Source organism: Ictidomys tridecemlineatus, chromosome 2 (genome assembly GCF_052094955.1).
Source record: "Ictidomys tridecemlineatus isolate mIctTri1 chromosome 2, mIctTri1.hap1, whole genome shotgun sequence".
Taxonomy (NCBI): Eukaryota; Metazoa; Chordata; class Mammalia; order Rodentia; family Sciuridae; genus Ictidomys; species Ictidomys tridecemlineatus.
This window is the reverse complement of record NC_135478.1, coordinates 135,331,887-135,355,924: the sequence shown is the minus strand read 5'-3', so window position 1 is coordinate 135,355,924 and position 24,038 is coordinate 135,331,887. Positions and strand designations below refer to the sequence as shown.

The window sequence follows — 24,038 nt, the reverse complement described above, 5'->3', positions numbered from 1 at the left end:
CTGTTTTTTTTTTTTTTCTTATTCGTTTGTGTTTTGGGCTAGAGGACATTGATTTTTTAGTAAACCTAGAAATACCTTACAGATGCTATATGTAGTAACCTATATAGAACCTTTTTGAGGGCAGTCATGTCACAATTTCTTGGGTATATGTTTCGTATGGAAACTGTTTTCTTTAATGTTTATTCCTTTAAGAATTATTGTCTAAATACCAGAATAACCACAAATTTTTATTAAGGCTTTTCTTTGAAGTATACTAGGAAAGAATAAAGTATTCTTTATATACCAAAATTTCAAGAATCTTTACCATGCTGGACATTTTTCCTTATATGTACTTTGAAAATGTGGTAAATACACATGTGTGGAACATAATGTTGGGTGCCAGGGTATAAAAGAGTTCTCTTTTTTTGTTTATTCAATTTTGATGTTATATTTTAACCAGGACATACCATAAGTATGTGTATGTAGCCTATGTATATAGCCTATATAGAACTATATAGCTCTCTCCCGTATCTTCAGGTTTTGTATCTATTGATTGTACCAGCTATGGATGGAAAATATTTGAGAAAAAATTGTGTCTGTATTGAACATTCAATCAGACTTTCATTAGTATTATTATTTCTTAAGCAATGTAAGAAATATAATAAGTATAAATGTAGCATTTGTATTGTGTCAGGTATTATAAGTCATCTAGAGATGATTCAAGGTATAGAAGAGGATATGTATTGGTTATATATAAATGCTACATAATTTTATGTAAAGGTATTAAGTATCAGGATTTTGGATATCTCCTGGAGTCTTGGAACAAATTTCCAACAGATACTGAAGGATGACTATACTTAGTTTTCTAACAGCTCTGACCCTTATTTAATGGAGCTTACAACCCTCTAAAATTCCAAGATTTAAAACAGTTAGCTGGTGTTCTTTTGCTATTGACTATAAGAAGTATCACTTCTTTTGTTAGTTAAATTTTCTCACTTTAACCATGTATATTTTATTGATTCATAATTCTGATATTATGTATTATATTCTTGTTATTACAAATATTGTGAGGATATTTTCCAATTATTCTATATATTGATAGATTTTGAACAATGTATGACAAAATATAGAACTCTGTAACTCATCAATGAATTACTCAACTCTCTCCACCCTGCTAGCTACTCTGGCTAATTGCTGTCAACCAACCCATAAGCCAGCATGTTATTGTCACATGGATCATGAGTTTCTTGAATGTCATACTGAAAATTAAGACATGTAACACTGAAGTCATTTTCTTTGTCAAATCTATAATACACATAGAAAATGAAATTAGATTAATCTTTTCTAAGATGTCATTGGGAATCTGCTCATTTCCAGTGTTCACTCTCTCCTTGTTGCACATAATCCAACTATTGTGAACATAAAGACACCATACAAATCTATTATTTCTGTACTCTGACATATTTTTCCTTTTCACAGAGGACTCCAAAAAATATATTATTTATGTCCTATAAAATGATATTATTTCCAAAGTAGTACACAATATACAAATTTCTATTAAATGTTTTCTTCATTCCAGTAGCCCTTTTATTCACTAACTAAACATTATTGGATTTTCTTAAGAAAATTTGACCTCATTTGACCTCAGGCTATGGTAAGTTAATTGACGTAAAATATTTAATGTTAATAATAAATTTAATTAATTTATTTATAATTTAACTAATTAATTTAATTATTGAACTTATTTAATGGTTAAATTAATATGATCATTATTAGTTTATCTGATTAATTAAATAAAATAATAAAATAAAATGCCAAAATATCTTTAAATTAGGCAACTGATAAAAATGTCTTTATTCATTCTCTAAATTTAAGCATAAAAAGTAATATAACTTGATTTGAAGATCTGAAATTTTTCCAATTATTGGGCAATTGAAGAGAAGGACAAAGATCCAGAAGTTTGGAATAGTAGAAAATTATTGTAAAAAGTAAATTAAATTTCGGACTATTTTTAGAGAGGATAGCTACCCCTATGCTATATTCCATGCTCCCCACTAATCCCAGCTTTAATGCTAATTAAAAATGATAGAAGTATTTTCCAGTACAATCCTGGTCTAAATACACAAGCTTCTGCCTGGTTATCAGAGCCGAGAGAGTTAAATGCCCATGAAATACTTTCAGTAGATGCAGTTATTATTGTGACCAATGCTGTTTAAGTGGCATGGATAAAGAAAGTGCCCAGATAACTTAGGAGAGTATAATCAATGCTGTAACTAATGGAGAGTACTGAGGCATTGGATACATGAGCAGAAATTCTAAGACTCTGCTTCTGTTATCATCCTGCTACTAGCTAGGTCAAGATCAAAACCACAGAATTATAGACAAATATCCTGGAAACAATGAGATCTATTCCTCTATGTAGAAAGTAGAATTAAAGTCTAACTAGTTAAACAGTTTGCCAATCTTTATGAAGTAAATCTGCTCACTTACAGTTCAGGAAACTGTACATGTCACTTTATAATGCTCTGAACAAGAGGTTTCAGATATCAAGACTATAGATATAGGTTGTTATTCTTATTGAGAATGTATTAGCACATGCAATATTGGCATAACTGGAACAGCTTCAGTGAGACCAACCAAAATAAGATGGGCTATACTCTTACTTATGGGCAAATCTTATGTTGTGTGAAGTTAGCAAGACCCCAGAAAGAGTAGACTGCAGTTTTATTCTCAGCCTATTAAGACATCTCTTTATCATTTTAATAGATACTTAATTTTTCATCCCTCTGTTTTCTCACCTTATTTTTTGAGATAATAAAGATATGCATATAGTGATATGAAATAATAAGAATGAGCAGTCCATTTTCCTAGATAGCTAGTAAAGCTATCTAACTGAAGTTCTTTTCTCTCTCTTTCTCCCCTACCCCAACTAACCTCCCTCCTAGCTTTCCAAAAGTTCTTGCTATGTTTATTCCAGTGTGGTCTTGGGAGTACCTGGGTCAGAATCCATCTGGGGGTTTGTTTAAAAAACAGAATCCTGACCCTGTTTCTAGAACCACAGTATCTAATCTCAGCAGGTTATGGAAATTCACCTATAGAACAGGTGAACTTACATTATTAACAATACCTTAGGTTAAGTATTAGAAACTATAGTTCAGGAACCTTTGTTCTAGGATCTGTACACTTTATTTCTCTTTTGTTCAATTTGTAAACAATGAATATTTAAGAAGGTAAAGAAAGGAGCTATCAACAAAATGAATAATTATCCCTAAGTATTTTTAAATTATCTATATAAAATTTTCTAGACAGTGTTTTTAAAAGTTAAAATTCATTAAAAATCAGTAAAAATGAAAGGATGTGACTCCTGGGAAAATTCTACTATTAAATGCAAGTATATAAGGGGACAACTTTGAAATAATTAGGATTGTTTGTTAAATAATCTCAATTTCCTAATAATGAATGCACTGAACTTTCAAATACCTTCTGTAAACCTTGTTTTATACTTTCTGTTTTCCCATCAGAGTCTATTCAATTAACTCTATTGACATTATCACCATCTCTGTTTATTTATTTTACTAGTGAGTTTATCTTTCTGAGTTCCCAGGACTCTTGAGACACAGTAAGATGGGCTTATAGTTTACATCATTAATGTTTATTTGCTAACTAATAACTGAGTTGACTCACATTATGCTGTGGAGTTCAAAATATGACCTCTCCATACTGACTGGAGTAGACATGAAAACACCTATAGACCAGATTGGCAGTAGTTCAAGTTCACTTGCTCTTGTTCGTTTTTCTTCTCTTTTGAAGCGAATTATTTGAAAATAATGTGCTTGGGTTGGTATCTAACCTTATCTAAGGGATTGATCCTGTTGCTTCTGGCCACTCAGATGACATCTGCCTGAAAGTCACTCACACTTGTTTTCCCCTGAAGCAGAACTCCTCTATTGCTCTTTGTTACTGTCATCACCAATGACATTTCTGTATCCACATGTTTGTGTTTCTGGTACCTGTTGCTGACACAGAGTTGCTCAGTCTGGAGGCCACAGTGGCTCTTGGAAGTGTGAGGGTTGAGATACTCTCCAGCACACTGTTTTGGTTCCACTCATGACAGCTCTCTAGGTTCTTGTCCTTAGTCTCTTCTTCAGGCCAAGCCAGATTCCTTTAGAGCAGGCATATGATCAGTTCCAGAATTCACTTTAAAAACATAAGTTACTCTGTTCCATGGCTGTAAGAGTCAGGGAGAGGCTATCCTTTTTGTGGTTTTAATTTTTTTCCTGATATTTTCTAAGTATTTAGAATCAGAAGGATAAAGGTTAGTTCTTTTTCAAATGAGAAAGCCCAAGACTGTTGTCTCTGACTCCTTTTACTTGCAGCCTTTTCGTTCTTTACATTCATTGGTAAATTCTTTCTCCACTACCAACAGAAAACTATATAACCTAATAAAATAGCAGATGTATACATAGGATACATATTAGATTGCAGACAAGAGTCCATTTGGAAGAGCCAAAAGCACATTAACCTTAGGTCAATTTTACTCAAGAAACCAATTTATTGTGCAGGATGATCTGGCTTGTGATGTCAACTCACACCAGTGTACTGTTCAAGAATCTAAAATGATCCCTTATTGCTTGCTATAGCAAAACTAAATTCATTTATTTGGTTTTCAGTGGCCTTCACCATCTGGATTCTTCTAATGTTCAAAAATATATTTTTAATGTTTTTGTTGGTACATTATATCTATACATAATAATGGGGTTCATTTTGAAAATCACACATACACAGAATATAATTTGCTCCATCGAAATATCCATTCCTTCCCTTCTTTAACCCACCCTTTCTCCTCCTCTACTCCTGCTTCATGACAATCTAGGCAGTCTCCTCTATACCCAACACTGTCATAAAACCTATTTCCACTTTTACACCTTCCCTAACACACTCACCCTTCTTCTTCAGCCCATCTGAATCTTATTCTCCTTCATAGGCTTTGTTAATGCTTCTTTGAAGGAGGTTTCTTCAGAGATCATGAATCTTCTCCCCTCCAATAATGAATAAAATCTATTGGCACAATTTTGCCCTAACTATCATATCATTTGGGAGAGTTAATTAATAATCTCTAAAATATAATGCAAGCACTATATTCCTATTAGGAATACAATTGACCCATGGGATTCAAAGGCTCAGCATTCTAAAATTGATGTTGACTAAGATTGATGGTATCAAGTTCTCCTGTATCTTTAGTGATCCACACTTTGCTAAGGCTGGTACTGAGGAGGCTCATGCAGAGACTGGGAGCTCCAGAGTGAGATTTCTTTTAGTCTGTGGAACAGAATAGGAAAAGGCAATGTCCTGAATGCCCCTTCCAGCCTCTCATCATTGCTTATATAATGACTCTGAAGATAGGGTCTTCACTGGTTTGTTTCTCTTGGAAAAAAATTCTTAATAGTATTAATTCTGTGTTTATAGATTCACTAAAATTCTAAAGATGTCCATCTAATTGTTCACTTATTCTCAACAGAATTTTGTGGGGAAGCTATGTATAGTTGATTTATTAAGAAGCATACTCACATGAAATCTCATCTCTGATTACCAATTGTTGTGGATATTTTGCTATTTGGGGTGTGTGTGTGTGTGTGTGTGTGTGTGTGTGTGTGTGTGTGTGAAAGAGACAGAGAGAGAATTTTCTTATAGTCTTTTAAAAAATGTTATTGTGTAACAGAAATGTTTCCAGATTTCTAAGAAATTATGAAATAAATCACTAAAATAGAAATAAAATAAGTAGGTAAAATCAGGAGTTAGGATATCCAGAAGGAAATTTCAGGGGACATTAATCAGAGAGTTTTTGAAAAATTTTTAGCAAATTTCTGCCACTAAAAACCAAAGGAACTCACCTGGTCCTTCAACCATCTGGTCCTAGTCCTGTAATTTCATTTCTTCCATAAATTCTAGATGCTTGGTTTTTCCAAGCCTGTGTCCCACATGGATGAGATTCCTAATATCCTGTTTTCCTTACACAGCCACATGAGAAAAACCTTCTAAGGCAATTTTAATGATTCTCTGTCTTGTGATCAGTTAAATCCAAAACAAGAATCATTTCCATGAGCATCTCTTTTAGAAGGTGATTTGATATAATACAAAATATTTTTTATTAATTTAATTTTGAAATAATAATTAACCCATATATGTTGAGGTGTTTGTGAATAATTAACCTTTTGAAAAGCATGTCTATACATAAAGAGATTTACAAAAGGACATTTTCTTATTAATGTATCATGTTCCTCTTTCTTTCAAAGTAATTTGGTGAAAGATAGCAAGCTCTGAAATAAGTTGAAACCCTACATTAACTTCTCTCTTACTAACCTAAGAGAAGAATCCCAATGAATATTATAAGTTTACCTTTAATAGGTAGAACATCATAAGTCTTTTGGGATCAGACCCTTTGATTCCTTGACATTTGGGGATTTTACTTAAACCCTGGGGTATGGGGAAAATTCCTTGCTGTATTCCTTATTCTTTGGGGAATGTAGAATATGTGCAGATGTTATATTTGTGTCATTCTGACTTTGCTAAGATTTAATACAGACATAGAGACAAATCAATATTCCTCCCTCCTTTCTTCCCTCCCTCTCTCCTTCCTTCCTTCCTTCCTTCCTTCCTTCCTTCCTTCCTTCCTTCCTTCCTTCCTTCCTTCTTTCCTTCCTTCCTTCCTTCCTCCTTCCTTGTTCTTGCCTACCCTTTATTTTGTTTCTTTTCTTAAGCCTCCCATTTCAAAAAGTTCTTACAGAAAACATGTACAGTTTTGACTTCCTGCTGAAAGATGTTTCCCTAAGATGAATTACTGTTATGTTTTATAATGAGATAGCCATAGGATAAATATATGTTGGTTGGCCAACTTTGAGCTGGCTTTTATCTCTGGAATTTGATGCTCTTTAGTGAAGCAACATCAGGACTTATTTGAGTTGTTTCTAACATACATTCTCAATATGCCAGTAAGATTTCTTTTTTTTTTTTTTTTTTGGTGGTGCTGGAGATTGAACCCATATCCCTAGCCCCTCAGTGAGAATTTTTTGAATGGCATCTATGTCAGGGTTCAAGTTCATCTCCAAGCATACTTATTATTTATTGCTTCTGATTTTTTAGTACATGCTAATAGGTTATTTAGGACTTCAGAATGATTTATATAATGCCAAAAGCTAAACTATTATACTAGACTAAAAACCTGAACTCTGTACTAATGTACCAAGGCAGTTGCTACTGTCCACTCTCAGGAAGCATATACCGGAAGCATGTACTCATGCTCATTGTGCAAAGCCACATCCCTTGGCTGAGTCCACAGGTGCTCCCTGCTCATTTATTCAGTCTCACCTTCCACCACTCTTGCTTCTTTCATGCTAGGTTCCATCCATAAAAACTGAGTTGCCTCTCATTCACAGTTTTACCACTATATTTGGTCACACCCAAGCCTTTACAAATGATTGCTTCATCTTATGAAAGGCATAGGATGGAACCTCTCGCTTCTGATTTCCAATATTTATTTTTTAGACTCAGCACCCTTATTTGACCTGTCAATGATGTGTAAGTATCCCTTTTCTGGGTCCCTTAATACACTAACTGGCCACAGTATATTTTACTTTTTGATGAGTGCCTACCTGTTTTGTCAGGCTCCCCTAATAGATGCTCCTGCAGAGAGGATCTTCTGTGATTTTCATCAGCTTATCTCTAGATTTCACACAGTTTCTACTGAATACATGAATGTGTAAAGATACCTCCTGTGGCTTCTACAAAAAGAGATAATATCTTGCTTCTTCCATGCTGCTTCCAGTACCCCATATCAGCTCTTTTACTGGCTTTCTTTATTTGGTTTCATAATAACATACACCAGTAATGCCAAATCTTGAAAGGGATGGTACTAGATCTTTTTGGAGGTAATGAAAATTTTACTTCTTTCATAAATATCAGACCTAGGAAATTTGGAGAGAGGATTTATATAGCTTCAGGTGGCCAGTTTTGTGCGCTTTCTCTCTTAATCTCTTTTCTAGGATCCTCTACCCTTAATTTAGCTCTGTCTTTAAAATCTTTTAACTTCATGTTATTTTATGCTTTCTTTAACCAATTCTTTCCTCTGAATAACTTTATCTATTCAATGTCTGTTCCTTCATAGCTTGGCTCTCAGTTTTCATAGTAACAATGGATAAACATAATGGTAATAATGAGTTGCACCCTCTGTATTAGTCTTGTTCCACTTTATTTCATGATTTGTTTTAGCTTCACAAGGTGGGCACAATTATTCTTATTCTTAAATTAAAGGTGAAAAATTTGAAGCTCAGTGGTATGTAAACTACCCAAAATCACATACCTAGGGGCAAGGGATTTCCTTTAGCTCTACCCTGTTGCCTACAATAAATATCTCAGTAGACAGAACCTCACCATAAAGGAAAGACTGTACATAATTGTAGGAAGTTTCTAAGGCTATGATAGGCTTTTGAGTAAAATGTATATTTGAGAAGAGGACAGGGCAAGGGGACACTGCTGGAAGTGACCCCGAATTTTACCATATGAGTGCTCATCCTGTCTTTTTAAGAAGATTGACAATGCACTAACATAGTAGTTGCTCCTTCAGGCTTTGTGCCCTCTCTCCATGAGAGGGCACTAGACCCGACAAACACTGCCTCCACTGTCCTTCATGGAGGACTCACCTCTTGCACTTGTGCACCTGTACTAAGAACTGCAAGTTGTATGAAAGTTGAAGTCAGAGGGTCTAGTTTGAATCCGAATTCCTTCTCTCATTTTTTCAGTGGTCTTGGGTAGCTTGTTTTGGATGCAAGACAGGATTGTTTTGGCAAAAGGCAAAATTAGCCAACTTCTAAAAAAAAAAAAGATTAATTTACTTTACAACATTAATTTTTTTTTTCTATCAAAAAACTGCATTATCAAAATTAAATGGAAACATATTATTTGCAACGTAATTATAACAGACCTCTTCTATTTGACAAAAAGGTAAACATACAATAGAAAAATATCCAGGAATACAACCAGATAATTGACAATTCAAGAAACATAAGCACTAATCCACTTATTTATAATGACCTCATTAGTGACCTAGAGAATATAAGTTAAAATAATATGAACAAAAGTATGAGAAATTGAGCGCCTTTGTGTATCTCCAGTGTAAGTATATGTCAAAATAACCCATCTAGAGAATCACTGCAAAGTAATGTGTCTTTTAGTGCCTTCAGGTCACAGATAACCATCTGATATTGTCTTTGTCCTTGATTTTTTCTCATAGATTTTCTCTTCCATTTCATTAAAAAGTCAGCTGAGCTGCCTTGCTCACCCACTGCTTCTATGAGCATTATGGATTTAGGTCTATTGTTCAGCCTGAAACATTGTTGATGTAACTAATCAGAATTGACTGGATTTGTATTTATAGAATTTAGGTATCTAATTTCACGTATCTATTTAGAATTATATATTTATACTTTATATATTTCATGTGTTTAGAATATATTTACATGTTGTTTGTGTGTGTATTTAAGAAATAGAAAACCTCTTGAAATAGACCTATACTCTATCCTGATCAGAAATTCAACCCCTGGAAATTGGTTTTAATGAAATGTTTAGATGTAACAATATTCTCAACATAGTACAATATATGATGTATAATTTTTTAAAAATCTAAATATCTAGCAGCAAGAAATTGGATAAATTAATGTGTGCAAGTAGAATTCCATAAAATCAATGAGATGATATGCATAAATAATTACATAGAGAAAATTATCATATTGACTTAAGTGATAAAATAATTACAGAATTCTATATAGATTTTATCCTAATTCTATAAAATAGTAGTTAACAGCAAAAATTATGTTTAATAGTGCATTCATGTATATTAGCTGTGTAATAAAGGGAAACAGTAAAGAATTTTTTTTTAAAGATAGGTTTTGTGAAATCTGCATCCCCTCTCTGTTTTTTTTTTTTTTTTTTTTTTACATGTCCTTCACACATCTGTTAAGCTGCCTACTGTGGTCTAATATTGGAAAACGTTTAAACTTTTTTTGCTTTCCCATTTTCCATTTGCACCCCCAGCATCTCCTTTCTGACTTTTCCAACTGGTCAGTGTGTACCCTGCCATTATTATCTATGATGACTGTCCCAGCCAAGCTTCCAAATGGAGCAGGTAACAGCAGCCAAAAAAGAGACTCCCCTGGAGAAAGCAGCTTAAAGAAATCTGGCTGCACAGGCTGTAGCTAAAAGCATTCCTACATAATTTGTTGCCTCAAGAATTTTTCAGCCAGATATTTGAAATGGGCATTTCAAGATGTAGTTTTATCAAATAAACTTTATTGTTAAAATACATCATTTTCTTTCCAATGTAGCTGAGTAGGTCCATTATTACTGAAGATTACTATTTGCAACATCCCATAGAAAATCCTTCCCCAAATGAATTGGGAAGGCCCAGCTTACATGTGGGAAGGCTCAGCTAACATGTGTAACTTTTTCCTATTGCTAACATGGGAGCTAGGTACTTTGCCTTGCTATAATTTCCATCATCTCTTTCAGGCTTTGAATATTTATTTATTTCAACAAAGATTGCCATGAAATTCTATCAGGGGAAATGTGCAACTGCACATTAATTTTCCTATAAGAGCAGTAATTCTGTGTATTAGCCAGACATGTTAAGATGCTTAGGTTTTCCCAGCACCATTTGTTGAAGATGCTACATTTTTTCTAGTGCATGTTTTTGGCACCTTTGTCTAATATAATTATAATTTTTTGGGTTAGTCTCTGTGTCCTTTATTATGTACCATTGGTTTACCAGTCTGTTTTAGTACCAATACCATGCTGTTTTTTTGTTTTTTGTTTTTGCTATTGCTCTATAGTATAGTTTAAGGTCTGGTATTGCAATGCCACCTGCTTCACTCTTCCTACTAAGGATTGCTTTAGCTATTCTGGGTTTCTTATTTTTCCAGATAAATTTCATGATTGCTTTTTCGATTTCTATGAGGAATGCCATTGGAACTTTGATTGGAATGCGTTCAATCTGTGCAGTGCTTTTGGTGGTATGGTCATTTTGACAATATTAATTCTGCCTATCCAAGAGAAAGGTAGATATTTCCATCTTCTAAGGTCTTCTTTGATTTCTTTCTTTAGGGTACTGTAGTTTTCATTGTATAGATCTTTCACCCCTTTCATTAAGTTGATTCCCAAGTATTTTATTTTATTTTTTTGAGGCTGTTGTAAATGGGGTGGTTTTCCTAGTTTCTCTTTCTGAAGATTTGTCACTGATATACAGAAATGCCTTTGATTTATGGGTGTTGATTTTATATCCAGCTACATTGCTGAGTTCATTTATTACTTCTAGAAGATTTCTGGTGGAATGTTTAGGGTATTCTAGGTATATAAGACCCATATTGTCTGCAAATAATGATATTTGAGTTGTTCTTTTCCTATGTGTACCCCTTTAATTTCTCTCATCTGATTGCTCTGGCTAAAATTTCAAAACTATGTTAAATGGAAGTGGTGAAAGAGGGCATCCCTGTCTTGTCCCAGTTGTTAGATGGAATGCTTTCAATTTTTCTCCATTTAGAAATATGTTGCTGTGGGGCTTAGCATAGATAGCCTTTACAATGTTGAGGTATGTTTCTGATATCTCTAGTTTTTCTATGATTTTGAACATAAAGGGGTGCATTTTATCAAATGCTTTCTCTGTATCTATTGAGATGATCATATGATTTTATCTTTGATTCTACTGATGTGATAAATTACACTTATTGATTTCCATATGTTGAACCAATCTTGCACCCCTGGGATGAACTCTAGTTGATCATGGTGCACTATCTTTTGATATATTTTTGTATTCAATTTTCCAGAATTTTAGTGAAAATTTTTTCATCTATGTTCATTAGAGATATTGGTCTGAAGTTTTCTTTCTTTGATGTGTCTTTGTCTGGTTTTGGAATCAGGGATATTGGCCTCATAGAATGTGTTTGGAAGTGTTCCCTCTTTTTCTAGTTCATGTAATAGTTTGAGAAATATTGTTGTGTAAGTTCTTATTTATAGAGCTTAGAGAACTCAGTTGTGCATCCATCCGATTCTGGGCTTTTTGTTTTGGTTGGTAGGCTACTGATGGCATCCTCAATTTCCTTGCTTGAAACTGATCTGTTTAAATTGTGTATGGTGAGAATAAGTAGAGGAGCATCTATGATGCCAATTGAGCAGAGCTCAGGAGGCCGTTGAACATTTCTCATATGAACTGCTACGGGAACTTCCTTTTCAATGTATGGAAGAACGGCAATATAAATAAGTTAGTTAAGAAGAGAGGTGACACTGTGTGAATCAGTGTCACCTGATATTTTTTGGAAAAAAAGTTTTAACCATTAAAACATAATCAAAACTTCCTGTCTCCTAAATACATTAGAAATACATAGTTAATCATGACAAAATTGACAATCAAATTTTGTTCTAGTTGGAGTCAGATCTCTTTACATCTTTGGACTAGTTTTGTTTTCACCTTGTTATACAAATTTTTCTATTTCTGGATCCAAGATGGTGGGCCAGAGGAAGGCAGCATTCTGCATTGTCCTGTGACCTGGGATGCAAGTAGTGAGACTACTGCTTCTCTGCAAGCTTATTCTTGCCCCCTGGAATTGTTAAGGCTCCAAACTTCAGGGTCACAATTACTCACCTAGGCAGGGTAACCAGGTACCCAAGTGAGACAAGCAGCTGCAGCAGCACCCTCAAAGAATTTTTGGCCACCTACCCCAGCAGAAAGCACACATGCTGCTCCTATGGAGAACACCTGGAAGCTTCCCATGAGTAGAAACTGTGGTCACCATCCACATGTGAACTCCATCTACCAACGTGGGGTTCCCCCAGTCACTACCATCTTGAGACTCTGCAGCAGTGGGCATAGTCCCCTATGTGCGGTAGCCTGCCTGCAACCAGGACCTTCACACAGGCTCTGAAGTCAGCCAACACTGCAAGCCACTCATCTTCCAACACCATGGCCTGGCTTCCCCCACTCAACCTGACAACCCCACTGCTGAAAGCAGGAGCCTCCATCTTGGGTCACCTTTATCACCATCTTCCATGTACCCAGTTTTTAACTCCCCCTCTCTCCAGCAGCCACTAACCTGGCACAGTGATACTCTAATTACCCTCACCATCCTGAGGGTAGAGATACCATCTAACAACAGAGGACACCACCTATTGGATGAGAAGGGAAGCAGGAAAGATACTGATCACCAAGCAAAACAAGCCCTGTGTCTTCATTCAAGATTTTTTTCCCTTTTTTCCCCCCTCTCCCTCTCCTGTCTCCTGCCTTCACATCCCAACATGTGTGAAGCCTAGTACATTGTATGAATTAGGATTTTGAGGACTGGGACGTCTGAATAGTATATTTGAGTTGTGTTGTACATTTTTTTATTCTTTTTTATTTTTATTTTTTTCTTTCTCTATACTCCCACCAATTTCTGGTATTTTAACATTTTTTATTTTTCTTGATATATATGTGTGTTTGTTTTATATACTCTACTGTCTTCCCACTTTCTTGTCTGATCTATATAGTCTTCACTTTTTATTTTTGTAAATTAAGATAAAAGATAAATCAAAAGTTTCCAGCTCAAGTTAGGTAAAATCAAAGAAGAGAAAAAAGTAGATTATATAGCAAATAGTTCTCTGAAACCTGCAATTTCAAAAAACATTGAGAACATTTTATCAAAATTAAATTAATTTTATTAAAATTTATATTAAATTATATGAATATTAAATAATAATTTCTATTAAAATTTACTAAAATTAATTTTTAAACTAATCTTTAAAAAATTCAATAAAATTTTATTCAAATCATTAATTTTATTAAATTAATAAATAAAATGTGTTAATAAAATGAATTAAATTAATGAAATCAATTAAATTCATAATTAAATTATTAAATAAATTAGTGAAATTAATTCATAATAAATTATAATGTGATTTATTTTAAATAATTTAATTTATATTAAATTTTATTTGAATCCATTTTAATAAAACTGTTCTTAATGGTTTTAGAAATTACAGGCGTCAGAGAGGCGTTTGCTACATCATCTGCTTTCTCACTTCTCTGATGTCACCTGACTTAATAGAAACTTTTGATTTATCTTTTACCTTAATTTACCAAAATAAGACAGGATTTAACTACCCCTTTGTTCACTTTTTCGTCTTTCAAAACTTTGTAATGTTTTATTTCTCTACCCCACTTTTTTTCTTGATCAAATGTTTTTAAAAATGTGTTTTTAAAGCATTCCTGAAGGGCCCAGCAAAGTATGTAAACTGTCTAGATATTTAATGATACAAATTCTTACAAATTTAAAAGGATGCATGTGATTATACTTTGGGTCTGACTGACAAATGTCATCTTCCTTCTGGACATATGTAACATCTAGAAAACGAAATGAATGTCAAGTGACTTTTTTATAGAATGAAGTAAAATGGATAGGCGTCATAGTATTTGGATTAAAAGAATCTTAGAATTTATCCACTAAACTTCATGTTCAGGCCCTCCCACTGTAATTTTCTTTTAGTAGTTATACAGTGTTTTCTTTTATAAACTAAAGAATTTACAACTTTTTGCTACATCATATTTTGTTTTCAGCTAGCCCAAATTCTGAGGTATGTATCTTTTTCATATGGGTTTCATATGGGTCGGGTTTTTCTTCTATTCTATCTGTTATATAAATGTATCATTTTTATCTTAATATAATTAGATTTAACAAATATAATCTTACAACAAGGGGTTGGAGCTATGGTTATTATTGCTGTTGATTACCACCTGATAGCATCAGAACAAAATATCATATGAAAAAGAGGACTACGGTAAACAGAGAAATTTATTTTAAAACAGTGCTACAGCAAACAAACACACACTGAAAATGGGGAGGGGGAGACAAAATACCTGGAACTTCTATGGATCAACTTTTTTCTTTGTCCCACTTCTTTTTGAAAAGGCCACAAAATGTTTATTTCTTCTTTAAAGTGCTAACTCATCCCTGGCTTGAGAATCACTTTGAATTGCTTTCAAAGGTCCTTTAGTACAATCCTGGCACTATTTTCTGGCAACACTGGCAATGGTGTAAAGGTGGGCATGAAGTCTGCGATGGGATTCAAAAGGAGATTCCCAGGTCCACCAGGTCCAAGTCCATCTAGGCTAATCAGTGGCACAGCTGCAGAACACGGTGCCAAGAATGGATTCACAGCCTCTCTTTTACCAGCTCTGAATTCTGCTGCGTCTGTCACACTTCTTGGTACATTGACATGTTCCTTTCTCCTTCCTCTGGACTCTAGACACTTCATGGCATGAGCAGAAAGTTTTGGTGATGGAATGGATGAATGAGATTCTGTTTCCAGAAATTGGACAAAAAGTTTTGAAAAAGAACTATTAAGCCCAGGTTGCTCATTTGGTGTCAAAGCTGTGTTGGGGACACATTGGGATCCTCCTGCAAGCCATCCTGTCATACACTTAGTAACCCACCATCATCTCTACTCAACAACTGTTCTATTTCCTCCTTTTGAATGCCCAGGATGCTTCCCATTAACCTTAACACTTTGGGACGCTGATTTTTCGGTGTCTGGAAATGACCAATGAACAAGTTTCTCATTAGGGCTTTGTGCACTTTTCCTTCTGTGCCATTTTCCGAGTTCATCCATTTCTTTGGTGCATCCTCCATTATTTCTTGTGGGAGCTCACTTTGTTCAATCTGTTCTTCCTTTCGATGGAACTGTTGTGTAAGTCTGGTTGCTGAATCCAACACACGGTTGGCTTCATTCAAGTGTTCCTGTAATAACAAGGCCTCTCTTTTTAGATTTTCTGCCTTTTCCTTCCATTCGGTTGTACATTGTCTTTCCTTTTCTAATTCAATGGTATACATAGCTTTTTCTTCTTCTTGGGAACACTCTAGAGCCTTTTGCAGGTTAGTGAGTGACAGTGCGTACTGCTTTTCTTGTTCCTGGTAGAGTGAAAGCTGCAGTGCCTTCTCATCCCTCTCTTGGGAGAGGAAACGCACCTGTTTCTGCAGGGACTCTACCTGCACATTGGCTTGATGACTTGCATTAGAAGAGGAGAGCAGCTTTTCCTCCAATAGTGTGACTTTCTCTCTCAGGTTCATCTCTCTCTTCTCTGCAGCCCCAATTTCCCGGCTGTAAGAATCTTCTGATTCTAGAAGATGGCTCTTCAGGCTTTGTACCTCCTGCTTTAAGTGTAATTCTTTGTCACGTAAGTGTTGAACCTCTTGCTCTAAGGTCCGCTTTGCCATCTGTTGGTGCTTTAGAGACAAGGTGACTTGGTCTCTCTCCTGCTGAAATAGGATGGTCTTCTCCTGCATGGATTCAAGTGCTTTTAAAAGCTGACTTAAGTCCCCAGCCTTGCCATCTTCTTTTTCTAGTAACAGCTGCTCAAAGGCAAGAGCTTGCTCTTTCATGGACTGGCACTTGTACTCTTGTTCTAGCAGGATCACAGAGAACTTCATGTTGGTCTCTTGTAATGCTTGATACTCCATTTTCTTTTCTTGGGATGTTTCTATCATGTTTTCATTTTCCCCTTTGAGTTGAGAAATGACCATTTCTAAAATTAATGTTCTCTCTTTTAGGTTTGTTATTGCTTGCCTCAACAACTCGTTTTTATTCACTTTGTCAGTGAGCTTTTCATTGGAAGAAAGAAACTGATCACTTTTGGCTTGGATTAAGAGGTCTTTTTCCTTCAGTAAATTTTTTAACACATCTTTGTTCTTCCTTGAGCTGTTTAATTTCAGAATCCATTTCTTCATGTTCTTTGTTTTCTCTGTCTGTGGCCGCAGCAATTGCATCAGACAACCTGTGGTTATTTTCCTGGAACATCCTAATGGTGGCCTCTTTTTCTTGCAGTGGTTGTCTCAGCTCTTTGACCTCTGCTGACTGGGAGGTACGTGATGATGCAGCCAAGGGCTGGGGTGGAATCATATCAAGTTTTCCTGAATAAGTTTTAGCCTGAAGAGCTTGTTGCAGGATAGCTTGAGTGAGTTGACCAACTTCATCTTCAGACAGCTGATCAATCTGGTTGGTTAAAAATCTACTCTTTTCATTTACAAGTTGAATTTCAAGTTCATGTTGTTGGATTCCTTTCACTCCTTGTATGGTTTCATGGTTACACAGGTCCTATTTTTCACTTCCGTTTTCTATATGAAGACTTTTAACTTTTGTTTTTTGAAAACTATCAGAATTGTCTGCTGGAGTGTTGTGTGTGTCTTCCTGCAACTGGGCTTTTATTTGTTCACTGGTTTTCCGTAAATTCCCAATTTCCTCCTCTTTCTGCTCCATCACAGAAGGCTGCAATTGACTGCATTCCAGCTTCAGGGTTTCACACTGCTCCATTATTTGTTGCTTTTCCACACTGAGCTGCTCTTTTTCTCTCCTCAAGACCTCTGTGTCATTTTGTGCCAAAGATAATTGTTCATTTATGTCTTTTAGTTGATCCTCAAGTTCTTCGATCTTCCTGGCAGACTCTAGTTTTTCAGTTTGTAGAACCTGAATCATTTTTTGCAAGTCACAGGTTTTAGACTCATCAGTTACTGTTACTCCCGAGTCACCTTGCTGTAACTGATTTTCAAGTTTTTTAATTCTTTCTTCAGAGTCATTTAGTTCCTCTCGATACTGGCGACTCATCTCTGCCAGTTTCTGTTGATGTACATTCTGCAAAACTGCAATTTCACCTTGATGATTATCAAGGTCTTGATTTCGGTTTTGTTCAAGCAGCTTAATAATATTTTGTAGTTGGTAGATTTCACTTTGATCCAAATTATGTGTTGCCTGTGCCTGAGCAATAGTGCTCCAACGGCCAACTTCGGATTCAAGTCTCGAAACTTCAATTGACAGTCTGTTGATTTCTTGTTGTACTGAAATGATGTCACTGAAGTCCATGTCATCACCGGGAAAAGCTGAACCATGACTGATGTTATGACCGAATGAAGACAGGGCAGTGGTTGATGGTACACCACCAGCTCCTGAATGCAGTGGTTGGGCAGCTGACTTCAGTTGCAACAACTCATCCTCTAGTACAAACTGTCTTGCTTTCAGTTGCCTGATTTCGACTTCTTTCTGTGCCAGTTCATTTCGGTAATTGGCAGACTGATATTGGATCCGTAGCTCAGATGCTGCATATCTTTCCTCAAGGTCAACACAATAGTTTTTAAGTCTTTCATTGTCATATCTGATCATCCATTTGGTATCTTCAATGTTCTTTCTCCAATAACTAGGTAAACCTGCTTCTACATCCTTGAAATCATCGAGAACCTCGTCCTTGGTGACGTTGAACATATGGCGGGTGAGGGAAGCCAAGCTGTCCCCCACCTGACCCAAGGAGTGGCCCAAACTGGAGCCTAGGCCTCTAAACCAGAATGACATTTCTGCAATTTCAGTGAGCCATCAGACCCACTCTGAAAACCACCTCTGTCTCTATCCACCTCTGCTCTGAAACTCCTGGAATGCTGGGGGGGGGGGTCAATTATGACCCAAACACTCAGAATTCCATGAAGGGCGGAGCTCGTGCCAACTGTTGCTTTCTGCCTAGAAATGCAGAGGCCTGGCCTGGGCTTACACCAGTGACTAGCCACCAGTGGCCCAGTCACCCCCATGGGGCCTGGGCTCCTTCTTTCCACTTTCCACCCTCAGGCTTGGGTGACTTCTAGCCCAGTGTTAGCCACCTGGGCACTGGCTGCCATATCACCCCTACCACATTCTTAATGATAATAAATTTGAAACTTTTCCACTAAGATCAGGAATAATCAAGGGTCTCCTCTCCAACTACTTCTTTTTAACATCTTACTGAGTTCCTAGCTAGTATCATACGTCAAGAAAATTAAATTAAAGACATAGAGAATTTGGAAGAAAGTTAACCTTGCTGGTATGCTGTCTTCTACTTAGTGACCACTTATAATTTTTCCTTTATTCTATGTTGGTGATTAATAAGGTTACCTTCAACTTCTTCAGGTTTCAAATCAGTTTTGACACCTTCCTACCATGTTGAGCTCACATAACTTGATATGTGAGGAAGGTGTCAAAACTGATATATATTATATACAATATATAATATATAAACTGGTAGATGGACACAATACCTTTATTTTATTTTTATTCATTGCTGAGTATTGAACCCAGTGCCTCATGTGTGCCAAGTGAGTACTCTACAACTAAGCCCCAACCCCAATCCCAAAACTGATTTTTTAATGGTTGGGAGTATATCAGTGGTAGAGCACATGCTTACTAGCTAAGCAGTCCTGGGTTTAATCCCAAACACCAAACAAGATGATTTTTTAATTGATTTTATTTTTTTAAATACATGACAGTGGAATGCATTACAATTCTTATTCAAATATGGAGCACAATTTTTTATATCTCTGTTTGTACAAAAAGTATGTTCACACCAATTCATGTCTTCATACATGTACTTTGGATAAGGATGTCTATCACTTTCCACCATCATTGCTAACCCCCTGCACCCTCCCTTGCCCTCCCACCTCTATGCCTGTTCTAGAGTTCTTCTATTCCTCCCATGCTCCCCCTCCCCACCCCACTATGAATCAGCCTCCTTATATCAGAAAAAACATTCTTCATTTGTTTTATTGGGATTGGCTAACTTCACTTAGCATTATCTTCTCCAACACCATCCATTTACCTGCAAATGCCATGATTTTATTTTCTTTTATTGCTGAGTAATATTCAACAAATGGTGTTGGGAAAACTGGAAATCCATATGCAACAAAATGAAATTAAACCCGTATCTCTCACCATGCACTAAACTCAACTCAAAGTGTATCAAGGACCTAGGAATTAAAACAGAGACTCTGTGTCTAATAGAAGGAAAAGTAGGTCCTAATCTTCATCATGTGGGATTAGGCCCCAACCTTCTTAATAAGACTCCTATAGTGTAAGAATTAAAACTAAGAATCAATAAATGGGATGAATTCAAATGAAAAAGTTTCTTCTCTGCAAAAGAAACAATGTATAAGGTAAACAGAGAGCCCACATCCTGGGAGAAAATTTTTACCCCTTACAATCAGATAGAGCACTAATCTCTAGGCTATATAAAGAACTCAAAAAGCTAAGCACCAAAAACAAATAACCCAATCAATAAATGGGCCAGGGACCTGAACAGACACTTTTCAGAAGAGGATATACAACCAGTCAACAAATATATGAAAAATTTTCATCATGTCTAGTAATCAGAGAAATGCAAATCAAAACTACTCTAAGATATCATCTTACTCCAGTCAGAATGGCAGCTATTACGAAGACAAACAACAATAAGTATTGGAAAGGATGTGAGGAAAAAGGTACACTCATACATTGCTGGTGGAACTGCAATTTGGTACAGCCAATATGGAAAGAAATATGGAGATTCCTTGAAAATTTTGGAATGGAACCACCATTTGACCCAGCTATCCCTCTCCTTGGACTATATGCAAATCAGCATACTACAGGGACACAGCCACATCAATGTTTTTAGCAGCACAATTCACAATAGCAAAACTTTGTGCCAACCTAGATTAATAGATAAGAAAATGTGGCATATATACACAATGGAATTTTACTCAGTATTAAAAGAGAGAAGATAATGCCAAGTGAAGTTAGCCAACCCCCCCCAAAAAAATGCTGAATGTTTTCTCTGATATAAGGAGGCTGACTCATAGTGAGTTAGGGAGAGGGAGCATGGGAGGAATAGATGAATTCAAGATAGGGAAGAAGGGTGGGAGTGAAAAGGAGGGGGCAGAGAATTAGCAAGGGTGGTGGAATGTGATGGACATCATCATCCAAAGTACATGTATGAAGACTCGAATTGAGTGTCAACATACTTTATATATAAACAGATATGAAAAATTGTAGTATAAATGTGAAATAAGAATTATAATAAAAAAGTACATGTATAAAGGCATGAATTGGTGTGAACATACTCTATATACAAAGATATGAAAAATTGTACTCTATTTGTATAATAAGAACTGTAATGTATTCTGCTGTCATATATTTTAAAAAATAAAATCAATAAAACTGAAAAAAAAGATGCTTAGAGTTACTGGGTGGCACTCACAGATGCTGGGGACAGGGAACAGGGGATACACTTTTGGGAACATTGAGTATCTGTCAAGAACCTCAATGGAAGGACTGTTCCTTCCATGTCTCCAAGATGTAGATAGAATACCAGAAACATGTGAATGAATGTCATGAATATAAAAGGAAATTGTATTTTAAGATCAGGAAAATAATAATTAAATGACAAAGATTATCAAAGTGTAAATCAGTTTTATACTTACTACCATAACCTCCATGATCCTCTACCTTTTGACTGTGTCTCTTCCCTTATGCCCATATTACTTTAGGGACTCTTGCCCTATTTTGGATCCCTCACCTGGCCCTGAGAGTATTTATCTTTTTGTCCCAGAAGCTATTCCCTCAGATGGCTCCATAATTTCTTATTCTTTTTCTTTGAGTCTCTGCTCAGCTGACACTGACTCCCAAGATCTTCCTTTGTACTCTGTCTAAAGCAGCCCCTACCCCTTTACGTCTCCACAACCCACCAACAACTACAACCACCCTGTATCTCATTGTCCTTTATATTGCCTTTAGGACTTGTTGCTATTTTTTCTTACAATTTATGTCATTTCAATAAATTGTAAGTCTGAGTCAGCACAGCAACCTAGGCCATGTCACTCACTACTCCCATCTTCAGTGCTCTCAGTGGTCCCTGGAATACTTCTATGTTGAATGAATAAATCAATAAACTCTACCTTATTTCTAGTACTATTTTGGTATGAGATGGTAAGAAAATTAAACTATGTATTAGTGAATAACTTTTTAAAAACATACACTGTAATTTTAGAATAGTTTTTCACTATAGACTTTGGGTGCCTTCTGTCACTGTGCATTTCCTAACAATTTCTTTTCTTTACATTCTTCCTAGCTCCTTTTTTTTTCTCTCAACAACAAACATTTAACAAATGGTGGTCCCAGGTTAGACCTGAAGATGGTGGGGGCAGAGAGGGGCATGAAAGGATTCCTACTGGCTGGTGTTAATAATTCAGTGAAGGACTGACTTTAAAAATAATTAGACAAAACACAAGTAAATAAATATAATAGGTACACAATGGTAGAAACATGGGGTTCTAGAATGGCACTGAAATACACACACACACACACACACACACACACACACACACATACACACATACTGTAGTTCAATACAGAAATCAGTACACTAGGCTGCCACAGTCCTGGCTTTTTACCTTCTCATTACTAGATCAAGATGCAGTAACTTCAACAATGTGGAGAGTAATGGAATTCAGGCTTCCTATGGACAAGAAGACAACTTCATTCCAGCTAAGGGTCAGAACCTCTAAGATGATTGCATTTCTTGAAAAGATCTTCACAGTATGTAAAGAAAATTTTACTCAGTTGTTACATAAGCGTCTGTGGAAGACAGATTATATTGATGCTTTTGACTTAATTTACTTATTCCACCACTTCTTTACAGTATGTAGAACGGAGAAATTAGCTTAGCTAGTTCTTAGTTGTTTTTTATCTGAAATTTTATTTGGGATAGTAAAAGAATACAGTGAAATTGAATCACTGAAGCTACACACCTGAATCCTATATCTCTGTGGCAATCCCTCACTCTGTTGAACAGATGCTTCTGGAGAGAGACAAGATAAAAAATGGACTATTTTGTGTAGATCACGTTCCTCCAAGATTTTCAATTGTCTTCTTCCCTCCTTTGTGGAATAAGGTATAGTACAAAAATATAGAAGTGCATGGTAAATAATACAGGTAATCTTGCAAAATGTAAGCAAATATATGTGTGGTATAACTACAAACTCACAGGGATTTTGTCAGTAATGTGATTGGGGGAAATGGCAGGCCGACTTTGTCTTACATTCATTTTCTCCATCTATAAAGTAAAGATAACAGATACCAGCCTTAAATGTTGTGCAACAATTAAATGAGACAATGGTTATTAAAAAATACAACTTTTTTCTTTAGAGTACCACTTTTTGTAGTCTCAAGAAAATTTCACCTCCACCCTTTACATTTTTACTTTATAGGATGTTTCTCTACTTTATACAAGTTGTGTTTATAGCTTAGAAAATAAATGTTTAGGAAGACTGAATTTGCCATTTGTTCTCTCTCTCTCTCTCTCTCTCTCTCTCTCTCTCTCTCTCTCTCTCGTTTAACTATTGACATGTACAATCTTTCTTCTAATTGACCCACATTTTGGAGAAAGTCATTTATTAAATTTACATTTCAAGTGGTTTTCAGGAATAAAAGTGTTATTTATAGACAGAGAATTTAGGGCTTTATTTATTCATTCATTTATTTTTGGTGATTCTGGGGTTTTAACCCAGGGCCTCATGAACACTTTTATCACCCCTACCCAGATAAGTACCTTAATCATGGAATTCCACATTCTTTTATGAGATACCTGAGGGTGACCTCAGTCCTTTTTCTGGAGAATGTTTCCAGTGACCTTGGGATTGGGAGAAGAGTCTTATTCAGTATCAACATACCTTTCGACATAAGTTCTTGTCTGTGTTCATTATCATAGGGTTCATGCCAGGAGTACAACAGCAGTCATCTATCCCCTCTTCCTTCCAGATCTCTGTCCTTACAAATAGTACCCTGTGTTTCCCTTCACAGACACTGATTTGTTTTGTATTCACTTCACTGTCTCCTACTCAATGATGTTGACAACTGCATGTTTGGTTTAAGGGTATGAATCACTCATTTTAGACACAGTACACTGCTTTATCATATGTTTAACTAAAGCATACTCATTTAGACAATGAAAAGCTGTGTACAACCCACCATTCTCTCTCTCCTTCTCCCTCCCTCTTTCCCCTTCTCTCCCTGTCTTCTACTATCTATGCATCTCTGTTACCTTATCCATATAATTATGATTCACATTGGTTTGTTGATGCAGTGAAGTCTAAAACAAGTAAGTCCTGATAATCCAAGAATTAAGGGAGGAGAAAGTGTTTGCTCTAGAAGCGGATTGTTAAAAT

At 35.8% G+C, this 24,038-nt stretch overlaps 1 pseudogene; it reads right to left on the bottom strand.

Annotated features, from left to right (window-relative positions):
• Positions 1-1,166: 1,166 nt before the first annotated feature.
• Positions 1,167-18,390, bottom strand: LOC144368565 (thyroid receptor-interacting protein 11 pseudogene; annotated as a pseudogene).
• Positions 18,391-24,038: the final 5,648 nt, after the last annotated feature.